This window comes from Lacerta agilis, chromosome 9 (assembly GCF_009819535.1).
Source record: "Lacerta agilis isolate rLacAgi1 chromosome 9, rLacAgi1.pri, whole genome shotgun sequence".
Lineage (NCBI taxonomy): Eukaryota > Metazoa > Chordata > Lepidosauria > Squamata > Lacertidae > Lacerta > Lacerta agilis.
In genome coordinates, this window is record NC_046320.1 from 72601137 (window position 1) to 72612303 (window position 11167).

Sequence of the window (11167 nt, forward strand, 5' to 3'; positions counted from 1 at the left end):
CTTTGCAAAACATCAAAGTATATAAGTCACTGATAACCTAACTGTACTTCCATAAGGGTATTCTGTATGTTGCAACATTTCTTCAAATACTCTTTAAATTTCTTCTAATCTTCTACTTTCTCCTCTTTCTGGTCACAGATCCTTCCAGTCATCTTGGCGAGTTCCATATACCATATATACTTGAGTATAAGCCTAGTTTTTCAGCACACTTTTTGTGCTTTAAAAGCTGCCCTCGGCTTATACTCAAGTCAACCATTCCTTAAGAAGTGTACAAGAACGGCGGTTCTTTACTCTCCCCAGGCAGCTTGTTCCATTCCTGAACTGCTCACATAAATGCAAACTTTAGACCCCAGAAGGCAGAAAGCCTATCAGTTAAGGGGGTATTAAAACCCCACAGGTGCTCACTTTCCCTGGCTCCTGCTTAAACAGGACAGGATCTGAGCCTTCTCTGTATAACACAAGGGAACATTGCGCTGTGAGTTAAACCACAGAGCCCTAGGGCTTGCTGATCAGAAGAATGGCGATTCGAAACCCTGCGACGGGGTGAGCTCCACAGCAGCAAAGGAGGAAGAGGAAGGAGCAGCCCAAAGGGCTGCTTTGGGCTGCTCGTTCCTCCTCTACCACAGTGGCAAAGGTAAACCGGCTTATACTTGAGTCAATAAGCTTTCCCACATTTTTGTAGGGAAATTAGGTGCCTCGGCTTATGTTTGGGTCGACTTATACTCGAGTATATGCGGTATTCAAGCATTTTCATTTGCCATTCATTTATCGTAGGAATATCTTGCGTTTTCCAGTACCTGGCTATTAATAATCTGGCTGCTGTTGTGGTTTACAAAAAGAATGTACCGTCCTTCCTTGGGATCTCATCTCCTACAATTCCAAGCAAAAAGGCTTCTGGCTTTTTAGTAAAAGTGTTTTTAAACACCTTTTTCAGTTTGTTATAATTTTTTCCCCAGAAGTCTTTTATCTTGGGGCATGTCCACCACATGTGGAAAGGGGTGCCTTCTTTTTCTTTACATTTCCAACACTTAATATCAGCTGAGTAATGCATTTTTTTGCCAATTTCACAGGTGTTAAATACCATCATTTTTAGCATGTTCTCTTTCAAAACATTACACGCAGTAAATTTCATACCATTTTTCCACAGTTTTTCCCAGTCCTTCATCATAATATTGTGACTCACATCTTTTGCCCAATCAATCATAACTGACTTCACTTGCTCATCTTTCATGTGCCACTCCAGCTGCAAATTATACGGTTTCTGCATTGCCAGGGGGTTGGACTTGATGACCCCTGGGGCCCCCTCCTAACTGCACTGCCACAATGCTTCTGCAATTAAAGCGAGCACCAGGCTCACCAGTAATGTTGACCTTGTGTCGCTAACAATTGTTGTTGTTAATTAAATTTCTATACCACCCTTCATCCCGGAATCACAATATAAAAACACAAAAATACATGCCATGATAGCAAACAAAAATAATTTAAAAACAGTTTAAAAGGCCACAGATTGTTTAATTAAATGTTCTTTCTTTCTTTCTTTCTTTCTTTCATTCATTTTCAGGAATGAGTAGATGCAGAAGCAGAAGTTGCCTGTTGAAGAAAGTGTACTGATACAATTGCATTGCCCTGTTAATTACTTGCCTCATTCGGCAAACAAACACACACAGAATTCTACTGCATCTTTTTAAAAAATGAAAGGGAAAAGTGCAGGGGATCAAGGCAGCTGTCGTATAAATATTGCAATTTCTAAACTGGATCAAAATTAGTTGCAATATTGTCCAAAAAGCCGCAGAAGAGTCTTCAGCAGACGTTTAAAAGGAGGAGGGGAGAAAGTTCCTGGGGTTTTTTCCCAAGTCCACGTTGACCAGCCCAGAAAAACAAGATCAAGTGATGACCTACATGTGTGAAAGAGCTGCCACGGACTTAGCACCACGGGGGCCTCTGTCCTTTTTGTGGCCCTCCATTTGTACCATGGGTAGGGAAATATAAGAACATCCAGAGGGTCTTTGGGCCTACCAGGCCCTCCATATTTTTGACCCTCAGCAGGATAAAGCCCAGTTAATGTGATATTTTCAGCTGAACCCAGGAAGCAGCTTGGGGTGCCCGTCTCCAGCCGCCTGGCATGTGGAGTAGCTGATCCTTAGCATACTTCTTGGTCCAGCCCCAAGCCGTCACCCCAACCGGCTCCTTTCTGGGTCTCCAGCAGATGACCTTCTGCATCCGACCAGAGCCCCTTAAATGTCACGGAGGCAGCCTCTGCTCTGGGTGAGAAGCTGGAAGGCAGGCGTTCCTTTTCCTTCCCTCCCTGCGACAATCACAGCATTTCCCCTTCGGGAAAGAAAAGCCAGAGAACATTGGAGGCACAAGCCAGGAAAAGTCCTTTAGAAAAGGTAAAGGAACATAAAATGCACGTAATTAGAGACATTTGACAATCGCACGGATGTCAAGGCGGATCTGCATCTCCGAGGTTTGAGACTGGGATCATGAAGGCTGGAGAGGAGCAGCAGCAGCAGCAGCAGCAAACTCAGCTCCACGTTGGCCTCATCCTGAAGCCCGACAGCAGCTATTTGCACAGCTGGTTGCGCAGGCTGGCTGGGCTGCTTGGAGATGTAGGCGAAAACATCTGTGGGTGGTCCAAGTTGGGGAAGGCCGCCTTCCAGGCCCTTTTTATTTATTTTCGTAAAACGTATGCACTTCTTGATTGCAAAAACCAACCGACCTCAAAGCGGTTTAGCAAAAAGGTGGAACAAGAAAATTATCCACGAGAAAAATTAACCACAATAATTTAAGACTTTGGAAAAGTTAAACCACCAATCATTTAGAAACAGATTAAAATGTGCAGCAGTTTTCTAAACATCTGGCACGGCCTGTCTGGACAAAAATATTTTTAGCAAGCGCCAAAAAGAGTACAGTGAAGGCACCGCTGCCCGGTGTCAATAGGCAGGGAGTTCCAAAGTGCAGGTGCCGCCACGCTAGAAGACTGAGTTAGGAGACTGAGAGGCGATACAAGAGACACCTTCAGATATCTCAAGGGCTGTCACACTGAAGATGGAGCGTGCTTGTTTTCTCCTGCTCTAGAGGGCAGGACTCGAACTCATGGCTTCAAGTTACAAGAAAGGAGATTCCGACTAAACATCAGGAAAAACTTTCTGAGCTGTTCAACAGTGGGATGGAAGGTGGTGGACTCTCCTTCCTTGGAGGTTTAGAAGCAGAGGCTGGGTGGCCATCCCTCACGGATGCTTGAGCTGAGGTTCCTGCCTTGCAGGGGGTTGGACTAGATGACCCTCGGGGCCTCTTCCAACTCTACAATCCTATGAAATGTCAAATGGGTTTTATGGGGCACCCATTCTGCAGATCAAAGAGGTCAAGTGGTCGTATGTGGGGTAAGGTTGCTGAAGCCAGAGCCAGATGGAACGCCAATCAATCGCTCCATCTTGAAAGGAACGGCTTATCCAAGGGAAGGAACTGACTTCCTGCCTTCAGCTAGGTTCCAGAATTTCCCGGACATATCCGGAATACTGCAGTATATTTTGCAGTAAGTAAGTGAGTAAGGATAATGCCTTACTTGACTGCATTTTCTGGGTAGCCTGGCCATTCCTTGGAGATGGCAAATACTTCAGTTCCTGAATCTCTTACACATATTGACAGTTTGCTCAGCTGAACAGAAGAAGAAGAAGAAGAGTTTGGATTTGATATACCGCTTTATCACTACCCGAAGGAGTCTCAAAGTGGCTCACATTCTCCTTTCCCTTCTTCCTCCCCCACAACAAACACTCTGTGGGGTGAGTGGGGCTGAGAGACTTCAGAGAAGTGTGACTAGCCCAAGGTCACCCAGCAGCTGCATGTGGAGGAGTGGAGACACGAACCCGGTTCACCAGATTACGAGTCTACCACTCTTAACCACTACACCACACTGGCTCCACACTGGCACCACACAGATCCTTGCCTCAAATATCTGAGGTCAATCAGACACCTGGTTTATATACTTAACATATGTGTTTGCCTTGTACATTTATGAACATTTATTCTATACAGTATTTGAGACCTTCGAATTCTTGTAAGAGAGCAGAGTGGAGACCAAAGGTGCACAAACTATTCCAGAAGGAACAGGACATGTCCCCCACCAGAAATACCATCCCTCCCCTAACACCTCATACAAATGCAATAAATAAACAAATGCCCTGACTTCCTGCCTTCAGCCAGGGTTGCCATACGTCCAGAATTTCCCGGACATATCCAGAATACTGCAGTCGGCAGGAGGGTCCTGGCGGAAACTGGTAAAATGTCCAGGGAAATCCAGTTACAGGTGGGTAGCCGTGTTGGTCTGCCATAGTCAAAACAAAATAAAATAAAATAAAAAATTCTTTCCAGTAGCACCTTAGAGAAATCCAGACATGGGGCATGTCGGCAGTGTCAATTTTCCATAAAACTAGCTCAAAAACATTTTGCAAATGTGCCAGCTTTTCTGTCCAGATTTTCACTGTTTGAAATAGGGCAACCCTACGTCAGCTTGCCCGGGCACAATCCTGCCCTGTGCTTGCCTTCCTTCCCCTTGCACCTTGCACACTCCTTGCACCCAGAGCACCTTCCCTTCCACTCCCCGGCCTTGCCGCTGATGCCATTTCCAGGCGCTCGCACCCAGACTTGCTTCTATGCACCGACTCCACCCTTGGGGGGAAAAGGAGATGGGGGGGCAGCAGTGGCGACGAGTACCGCGCTTGCGAGTGGCACTCCGTCTGACCCCACCGGAGAGGCTAACGCAGAGGGACGTTTGCACATGCCTCTGATCTTCCCTGACCCGGCTTCAACATGGGTCTGTCTCTTTGGCACATGTCTTGCCTCAATGCTTGTGGACAGAGAGCCCTCGCGTGGCAGAAAGATCAAGGGCACCGAGGAGGATTTGTGCCAGGCAAAGCTGGCACACGGGAGGTGGGGGAATATGCCACGGATTACCATCAACGATGAAACGGGAGGGATGGAGCTGAGGTGTCAGGTGCAGGTGAGTCGCCCCGGAGGGATACAGCCAGAGTCCCTCATGACGCACCAGGCCGGTTACCATGTATATCCTGCCATGACGTCATTGGGCAAAACAGTCTTAGCAACCATGAGGACTAGAATCTGTGGAGTGCAGTCATATGCAACATTCCTTATTTCCCTAGCGTGGGCACAGGCAGGGGGACATCCAGTCAGTGTAACTTCCAGTTCCACTGGTCTGGAGCATCCTTCCCCCCGCATGTGACCTGGGAGATGGGCATGGTTCTGGCTGACATCATAAAAGAGCCAAGTCATGCTGCCATTTTCTCAGGCCAGTTCCATCTATTCTTGCTTGCTCTCTTGTTCTAACTTTTGCTGCCATGCTGCTCTCCTGCAGCCCTTTTGTTATCTTAATGTAATTTTGCTGTCTGCTGGCTCTCAGCCAGCAGCACATGAGTTCAGTCTCCATATGAGATGAACTCACAGTTTCTTTCTGAACAGGGGCGTCGCTGGGGGGGGCGGTGGGGGCGGTACGCCCCGGGTGACGGGAGGGTGGGGGTGACAAGCAGCGGCCCCTTCCGCCACTCCCACGCACCGCCGCTCCCTCCGTCACCCCGGGAGCACAGCCGAGCGAGCACCCCGTCCGTGCAGCGCTGCTGCTCCCGGGGTGACCAGCGGTGCGTTGGGAGTGGTAGGAGGGGCCGCCGCTTGTCACCCCCACACGCCGCCACTCGCTCCGTCGCCCCGGTAGCAGCCGCGCATGGTGTGTGCGGTGCTGCTGCTCCTGGGACAACGGAGCGAACGGCGGCGCATTGGGGTGACAAGCGGCAGCCCCTCCCGCCACTCCCACGTGCCGCTGCTCCCTCCGTCACCCTCCGCGGCCTCCCTTTGAGCCGCAGAGTGAAAAGGCGGCTCGTGGGGCTGCCGTGCGCGATCGGCGGGGAGCCTTTTGCTGCCCCGGGTAGCGCGGAGCCTTCCTCCGCCACTGTTTGTGAAACAACCAAGTAAACCCTGCCTTTTAGGGATCCTATTGTGAACTGAAATGTGAGTAAACTTTTTGTTACTTTACTCAGAAAGACTCTTGTGCCTCTCTTCTCTTAATAGGGATTAACGGGGGGCGCCTGGAAATAATTTTAACTAAGAGATTCAAACAAATCTGCAAACTAGCTTCCAGCTATATTGAGGGGAATTTGCTCTGCTACATCACTTACTAGCATGAATGAAGGAAGGATAATACTTATGCAATATATCCTTTCCTACTATCCTTAACATTCCACAGAATCATACTTTAGAGGAAGGCCTACAGCACAGAGGTGGGACGTCTGTGTTGCATGCAGAAGCTCCATGATCTCTGGGAAGGAGACACACACACACACACACACACACACACACACACACACGGCTCTGCAATTTTGGAGGGCTGCTGTCATTCAGGGTATGCAGTACTGAGCTGCGTGGTCTGACTCACTATAACATACCTTTCATGCACTGCAGAACTTATCCTTGCCCCATCCCATGATTAGCAGAAGCAGAAGACTGCGTTCTGAATGCAGCATATGAGATGTGCAAAAATGCATTATTGATACACATTGCATAATCCATCTCTTATGTGTATGCAGAGCCTGAACTGCCTTGGCATGGAAGATGCACCCATCTGCAATCTCTCACAGGGGTTCCAGCTACACCCCTGGGGTTTGGTTTCCTCAGAATGAAAGTCAGCAGGGACCGTGGCGTCTGGAGCGTGCATGGTTTTATTTATTTACTTCAGAAGATTTACTCACTGCTTGACTCTGGTTTTTTGCAGTTTGCAAAAAGATAAAGCAATAAAATCAAGAGAGATTTACAGCCCTACTTTAAAACACGCAAAAGTTAAAATACTAAAACAGATTAAAACTGCTGCAACTCTAGGGCATCTGGGTGGAAACTGTGAGAACAGGATGCTGACCTTGATGGGCCATTGGCTCAATCCAACCAGCTTTTCCTATGCTCTTCTGCTGCTCCAAATGTTGCAATGCAGCTCTCCAACCAAAAATGCATGTACAGTGGTACCTCGGGTTAGACGCTTCAGGTTACAAACTCTGCTAACCCAGAAATAATGCTTCAGGTTAAGAACTTTGCTTCCGGATAAGAACAGAAATCGTGCTCTGGTGGCGCAGCGGCAGCAGGAGGCCCCATTAGCTAAAGTGGTGCTTCAGGATAAGAACAGTTTCAGGTTAAGAACGGACCTCCGGAACGAATTAAGTACATAACCCCAGGTACCACTGTATTGGGGAGGAGGAAGATGCACAAACCAATAAAACGAGTGTGCATTTGTGAAAACGACAGTACAAAAATGCATTCTATTAGAGGAGATCGCTCGCAAGTTGTGAATGTTAGGTAACACCAATTTCTTTATTTCTTTATTTATTATTTCAAAGATGGAAGTTGGAAAAGACAAGTTTGACTTACTGAGAGCATATGATTAGCCAACATAATTTATGCTTTACCGTGGTTTTAAAATTTGTTGGAAGCCGCCCAGAGTGGCTGGGGCAACCCAGTCGGGGGGGGATCATATTATTATTATTATTATTATTATTATTATTATTATTATTATTATTATTATTACTACTACTACTTTGGGTGGGGAGAGAAATGGAGAAGGGCCAAAATGGGCACTCATTCAGCCCCTACTCCTGGTCTTCTGCCTGTGGCAGCTACCTCACCCTGCCTCACATAAGGACTGGCCCTGTCTGTCATGATGATAGAAATAGTTGTGGGGTTGCCATATTTCAGAAAGCCCCCCCCCCCCCGCAAAGTTTTGGAGCAATTTTTTTTATTTCAGCAAAAAAAACCTGCTTCCACAATGGGTTGCCATACGTCCAGGTTCTCCCAGACATTTAAACCAGCCGAGGAGGAAAATTCCACCCGGATGAAACTTTTGGCGGCCGGATCCCCGTATTGCTTGGGAAATTCCGGACATATGGCTTGGCTCCTTGGCTGGGCATCTGCGGAGAAGCCTCCCTGAACCCCCTGCTCTGCCGCCCACCCCAGCCTGTCGAGGTCATATATATATGACCTCGACAGGCTGGGGTGGGCGGCAGAGCAGGGGGTTCAGGGAGGTGATCATAAATGTACAAGGCAAACACATCTATTATAGAAACCACGTGTCTGAAATACTGTAGTACAGGAGAGCAATCCTGAAGCCATTTTGACTTTCCCAAATTGACCTCAAATATTTCTCTGCAATGAGGAAGGAAATGGGAAAAGCTTTCCAATTATCTTTGGGCTGTAGGGGCTTACACCTCCCTTTGCAAATACAGCCTGTGTTATGTACGGAGCTGAATCCTAGAACAGTAGGATCCAGAATGCAGCAGTCTGATTGGTCCACAGGAGCAGCCAATCAGGCTCCTGGAGGAAGTGAATCCGCAACCTGATTGGCCTACAGGAGTAGCCCAGAATTAGCCAATCATGTGGGGCCAATTGTGTAAATAATGTATATACAGCAGACATTTCCTTGCTACTATCAGCTGAGTGCTCACTAGAAGGACAGATCCTGAAGTTGAGGCTCCAGTACTTTGGCCACCTCATGAGAAGAGAAGACTCCCTGGAAAAGACCCTGATGTTGGGAAAGATGGAGGGCACAAGGAGAAGGGGACGACAGAGGATGAGATGGTTGGACAGTGTTCTTGAAGCTACTGGCATGAGTTTGGCCAAACTATGAGAGGCAGTGAAGGATAGGCGTGCCTGGCGTGCTCTGGTCCATGGGGTCACAAAGATTCGGACACGACTGAACGACTGAACAACAACAACAACATCAGCTGAATAAAGAGCACAAAATTCACACTTGACTCCGAGTATATTTCAGCCTGGCAAGTATCTGTTCAGCTGAGCACACTATCAATATACATAAGAGATTCAGGAACTATTTAGGGTCTCCAAGGAATGGCCAGGCTACCCAGAAAAGGCAATCAGATAAGGGCTTATCAGGTATCCTGGCAGACAGGAGAGAAGCAACACACTCAAATTTCTGCTGGGGACCATCTCTTTCTGTGATGTTTTGGGGGGTGGTCTTGAGCTACAGGGGAGGCAATTTCAAAAGTATATAAGAGCTTGCACACCGATGTTCTGGGTGCCTCTGCTCCCTCCCCACGTGGGGTGAGCGGGGGACCCTGTTGCAGCAGATTAATAAAGATCAGGCTTACTAGCTGCTTTGCTTCTCAATATTCTCTGGCTGGCCTCTGTTATCTTCTCCTACCGATAGAGAACCTACATAAGGACTCTATATGGGCTCTTGGGTACCCCATAAGGTGGAAAGGAGCAGTATTTTTCTTAGAACATGACCAACGGAGAAGTGGCGCCATGCGCTGTGGCGGAAGAAGGCTGTGGGGCCGCGGGGGAAGAGGCGACACAGCCCTGGACGCCAGGCCCGTCTGCTTACTTAGCTAACCGCATGGCACTAACGCCATTGTTCACCGGCCACTGGGCTTGTGCCGCTAGCCTGTGGCAAAGGAAGGGGGTCCTGGATGCGCCAGGTCTTTGGGATGCGCCGGCTGTTGGCGGGACTTTGCGTTCCCCTGAAACACACACACACACACACACACACCCCGCCCAAGGGAAGACAGTGCCACGCACTCTCTCCATTCGTGTCGCTTGCTCTCTGCCTTCTGTGGCTCCACTGATGCTCGGCGAAGGCAGAGTGCGCCAGGGAGGGAGCGCACCAGCCAGCCTCGTGTGGAGGAGGCCTGCGGAGCAGAGCAGCCGTGCGTGGCAGATGGCGCCAGAGCCTCCAAACAGGAACCTTCTGGGATCAATCCAAAGCCACAGCGACCTAATGAACTCCCCCCACCCCCCAGGACTTAAAGGGACACAGCCCCCTCCGTCTACCTACCCAGCACCCTGCCGTCCATTTCTCTGAAGAAATATCTGGAGAAGTGCGCATGCACATGAAAGCTCATACCAAGAACTCAGTTGGTCTCTAAGGTGCTACTGGAAGGATTTTTTTATTTTTTATTTTGTTTTGTCTATTTCTCTGTGCACTTGGCTGCCCAGGCAGGGGGTGTCCCTGCCCCTGAGGAACCTACAGTTGGAAGAAACTGGGTGGTGTGGGGTTTTTTGAGGGGGGGAGGGAGAATCAGTGCAGAAAGGGAAGGAAGGACAAAGGCGTGCGCACAAACTGGGGTTTTGTTTGATGGTGGGGTGGGGAGTTCAGCCAAAAGCTTTTCGGACAAGGTGGGTCGAGAGGAAGTGCAGGAGGGTCTTTGATTGGACCGATCGACCCGTCACAAATGCTCCCTTTCAGGGGGAAGGTGGTGGAGATTAGATAACCCTTGGCAAGGGCGCCAACTATAGGGGGCCCGAGAACACGAAAGCTCATACCAAGAACAAACTTAGTTTTTATTTTATTTTGTTTTGACTATGGCAGACCAACACAGCTGTTGTTGTTCAGTCGTTCAGTCGTGTCCGACTCTTCATGACCCCATGGACCAGAGCACGCCAGGCACCCATATCCTTCACTGCCTCCTGCAGTTTGGTCAGACTCATGCTAGTCGCTTCGAGAACAGTGTCCAACCATCTCATCCTCTGTCGTCCCCTTCTCCTTGCACCCTCCAACTTTCCCAACATCAGGGTCTTTTCCAGGGAGTCTTCTCTTCTCATGAGGTGGCCAAAGTATTGGAGCCTCAACTTCAGGATCTGCCCTTCCAGTGAGCACTCAGGGCTGATTTCTTTAAGGATGGATAGGTTTGATCTTCTTGCAGTCCATGGGACTCTCAAGAGTCTCCTCCAGCACCATAATTCAAAAGCATCAATTCTTCGCCGATCACCAACACGGCTACCTACCTGTAACACAAATTTTTTGTTACACTTTGGAACTCCCTGCCTCTTTGCACCAGGCACATAGCTGTCAACTTTTCCTTTTTTTGCGGGAAATCCCCTTATTCCAGCGCCGTTTCCCAATGCAAGAAAAAGGGAAGGTTGACAGCCTTCGCTGCAAATCTTTCCACGCCTGCTAAAAACATGTTTCTTTCGGCAAGGCTACCTGAATGTTCAGAAATCCGATGCGAGTTTCAATCTGTTATTTTAACTTTTCAAAAGTCCTGACTTGATAAGTTTGCCTCTTCTTTTGCAAACTGCTGTGAGGTTTCTGAGCGTGGATTTTATGAAAGAAATAACACAAAACAGGTGTGCTGGCTGAAGCTGATGGGATTCGGAGGGC